Source organism: Triticum urartu, chromosome 1A, assembly GCF_056163025.1.
Source record: "Triticum urartu cultivar PI428250 chromosome 1A, HENAU_Tu73, whole genome shotgun sequence".
Lineage (NCBI taxonomy): Eukaryota > Viridiplantae > Streptophyta > Magnoliopsida > Poales > Poaceae > Triticum > Triticum urartu.
In genome coordinates this window covers 378243154-378246415 of record NC_141873.1, presented here as the reverse complement: position 1 = coordinate 378246415, position 3262 = coordinate 378243154, and positions in this window count along the sequence as shown.

The following is a 3262-nucleotide window of genomic DNA, read 5'->3' as shown; positions in this document are numbered from 1 at the left end:
GTCGAGTATTCGCTGGAGATTCTCCAGTCGAGTGCGCTCGGCCAGGTTAGCAAGGCGCACGTCCTCCAAGGCCCGGGCCTCGGGGGTTTCTCCGACAATAGGAGTGTGGAGTGCGTCCATGTTCCGGCGGCGAAGCTCCTCTCGCTGTAACGACGTGAGAGGTTCGGGCAGATACTCATCGTGGGGACGCGACGGGTCGCCTCCGCCCGTAGCTCCGTCAGCGCGAGGGAAACTGAGGGGACTGTGTGCTCCATCGACCGCCAGAACCTTAGCCGCTGGGTCGCTGCTGTCGCACTCGGATGCGGTCCCCACGGAGCCAGTCGACAGGTCGAACAGGCCATAGAGGGACTCGACGGGCTCGATTGCCGCAACTTGTGGGGCTGCCGACTGGCGGGCCACGGCGTGCCTCACCCATCGCTGAAGTCTCGACCGACCGGAGCGCTTGCGCTGGTGGGAGACAGGGCGGGGAGACGACGCAGGGGTCGACCGATACTGGGTTGACGGCTGCCGCAGGAGGACGCCACGAATGCATGCGTGGAAGTGCGTCGCGCCGCGGACGGGGAGCGCGTCGATGTCGAGTGGTGCCTCCTGAAGCTAGGCGGAGTCATCGGCGATGAAGGTGAGCGCGCCGAGACGGATCTCGCGGCCCTCTGCCAAAACTCCGCAAGAAACCATGATCAAAGGGATCGGAAAAGATCGCAACTTCTCCAACTAAGTGCTAAGATTCATGCCCCACGGTGGGCGCCAACTGTCGTGGTTCTGACTCTGACAGTGATGTAGGGGGGTGAGTATGGAGAGGCTAGATCCTAGCTATTGGGAAGTTGTTACACGCGAGGTTTACGAGTTCAGGCCCTTCTCGGAGGAAGTAATAGCCCTACGTCTCGGAGTCCGGAGGCGGTCGACTGGATTATGCGTGTATGGATTACAGGGGTGCGAACCCTTCATACTGAGGAGGGGGTGGCTTATATAGAGTTCGTCGGCCCCCTCCTGCCCTCAGTAATGCAGGGTTTAAGGTACATTTAAAATTGGGCGTTACTGGTAACGCATCTAATAAAGTGCTATAATGACCATGAAGATTACTTAACAGCTGACCGTTTGCCTACGGAGTGACTGTAGGTCTCCTGGCAGTCGAGTGATTAGCTTCATGGTCGAGTGGTAACTTCTTGGTCGAGTGTCTTGAACCTGTCAAGTGGGGTACCTTCAAATCGATTGATAGGTGATTTCTTCTGGGGATGTCCTTGGGTAGGGCTTTTTGGACGGGTCCGTGCTCCTACCCTAGATACATAGCTTCATCACCATCCACCTCACGCCTGTTGGTCGTGGCCGTGGCCGTCTGCGTCGCGACCCCACGCGTACATACATACGTGGGCACGGAAATATCCCTGATCACGGATTTAAGGTGTCCCGTTTTTGGCAACGCCTGTGTCTATGCGCCATGTAGCCCGGCTCACCGGCATGTCTTGCACGGAAGAAGTAGCACCTTTGGACGTGTATATGGCAAGGGGCAAAACGGGGTGGTATAAATTTTACACGCTTCGAAAAGGAGAACAAATTCAGTAGTACGTACTATTTCACATCTTCTAGAGTTTAGAGTTTAGGAAACTCTGCTCACGGACGATACGACCCACGCGGAGAACGGAGTTTTGACCAACGCTCACAGCGAGGAAGGCCGCACGTTGCCGTTGAGTGCCTGCCCACCCGACCCGAACATGTATACTTTTCTCTCACTCCGACGAGTCGCATGAAAGCTGACCGGAACTGCATGCAGAGAAGAGACAGATCTGGACGTCCGGGATAGGTGACCACGACCGATCTTTGACCGCTGCCACTACGTTTCTCCCAAGTCCACATCAAAAGTGCGCTCTGTCGTCCGTCCTACTCGGCTACTCCTGAGCTCTAGCCGGCCGCGTTCCTCATCGACCATTGGTGAACACTCTGTCGTCCGTCCTACTTCTTGAACTCAAGCCGGTTGCGTTCCTCATCTGAAGCTCTGACGTCAACTCCACCGTACGACTCTATCCTGTTCGGGTGTATCCGTTTGAGGTAAAACGGACATACCAGACGGCCCAGCACGCGACCCCATCCTAAAAAAACGTCCGTTTTGTGTCCGCTTTGCCCCATCCCAGGAGTAAAGTTGGGCTGATTTTGGGACTGAAACGGACACGAGCGGACGCTCTCTGCGTCGTCCTTGTCCGGGGTGTGTCCTTTTGCATGTGATCCTGGCCCGCCTGTCATTGGAACTTTTCGAACAAGTATTTAAAGAATATTGAATAAGTATTACAACATGTTGAACAAGTATTTGAAAATGTTGAAATAAGTATTTCAAATGTTGAACAAGTATTTGACAAATATTGAATAAGTATTAAAAATTGTTGAACAAGTATTTGAAAATGTTCAGTAAGTATTAAAACTGTTTAACAAGTATTTAAAATGTTTAATAACTATTAATAAATGTTTAATGAGTACTTGAAAAATCTTGAACATTTATTTGAAAAAACTTTTGAATAAGTATTAAAAGTGTTGAAAAAGTATTTGAAAATGTTGAATGCGTATTTGAGAAATGTTGAACATGTATTTGAAAAACTATTGAATAGGTATTAAAATGTTGAACAAGTATTTAAAAATGTTGAATATGCATTTAGACAATGTTGAACACGTATACAAAACATGTTGATCACTTATTAAAAAAATGTTTTTGATGTATATGAAAATGTGCAGTGAAAACGAAAACAAACATAAGAAAAAACAAAAAAATGGAGAATAAATGTTAGACTTTTATTTGAAAAATATTGTTTTCATATAGAAAAATGTAGAATTATAACAAAAAGAACAAACAAAAAGAAAAAGGAAACAAAAAGAAAAAAGAACAAAGAAACAAAATGCAAAAAAGAATGAAAAAACAGAGAAAAAAAGAAAAATAATCAAAAGAAAAGAAAAAGGAGAATAAAGAAACCAAAGGAAACAGAAAAGAAATAAGAAAACTCTATGAAAACTGAGAAAGAAAACGAAAAAAAACACTTGCTCAAATGGCATAAAGAAGGTCGCGCCCCTAGTTCCAACCACGAATCGAATTTGGTCGTAGTGGCTAGCAGCGTCGCCTGGTATCCTTTGTGGCCATGGATCCATCCCTGGTTCTCCCTTTCCTCTCTCTTTTTATTTTAGAGCGCGCGAACGGCCCGACCCAATTACCTCAGACCTTCAGCGAGAGTTTCCTAGCGACTCGCTTAATGCGACAAATAGTAGCTGCGGGCGGCAATTGCAC